This window comes from Pelodiscus sinensis, chromosome 30 (assembly GCF_049634645.1).
Source record: "Pelodiscus sinensis isolate JC-2024 chromosome 30, ASM4963464v1, whole genome shotgun sequence".
Lineage (NCBI taxonomy): Eukaryota > Metazoa > Chordata > Testudines > Trionychidae > Pelodiscus > Pelodiscus sinensis.
Window position 1 is genome coordinate 3,383,485 of NC_134740.1, and position 708 is coordinate 3,384,192.

Genomic DNA, 708 nt, shown 5'->3' on the forward strand with positions numbered 1-708 from the left:
TTTATCTGGGAACTTATGTGACCTTGGGATGGTCCTTTCCTTCTTGATGTCTCTGTTTCATCTCCTTCTTTCTCTATTTAGGTGTGAGTCCTTTGACACCAGAAGCATTTCCCACAGTGTCTGGGACTAAGAGGGCAACTTTACTCCAAGTAATTCTCTCCCCTGACCTCTCTCTCTCTCTCTCTCTCTCTCTCTCTCTCTCTCTCTCCTCCCCCCCCCCCCACTATCTGTTGGTTTCTTAGGGTATGTCTACACTACCCTCCTAGTTCCAACTAGGAGGGTAGTGTAGACATACCCAGACTCCTTCTCTCAGAAACATGTATGTATCCTTGAAACCTGCTCTCTAAACACATGGCCACCCAACTGAGCTGAACATATCTGTCCCTCTGAACTTTCTAAGTATATGTGTAATTGTCTCTGTAGACCTTTCTCCAAAACTGCTTCCATGATGTATCCATCAATAATTCTTTCCATTGCATCAACCTTTGTATCTTTCCATCATTCCACCTCATCAATTCATCCATTCTTCAATGGTAGCAACTGGTCTTCCCTTCCATGGTGTCTAAATATGTGTCAAAACATCTGTCCATTCACAGCAACTACCCATTTATCTACCCATACTTCCTTCCAGGACATCTGTTCATGTGTCTATCCATCCTTCCTTCCACATCACCTACCCATGTATCTACGCATCGTTCCTTCCATGGT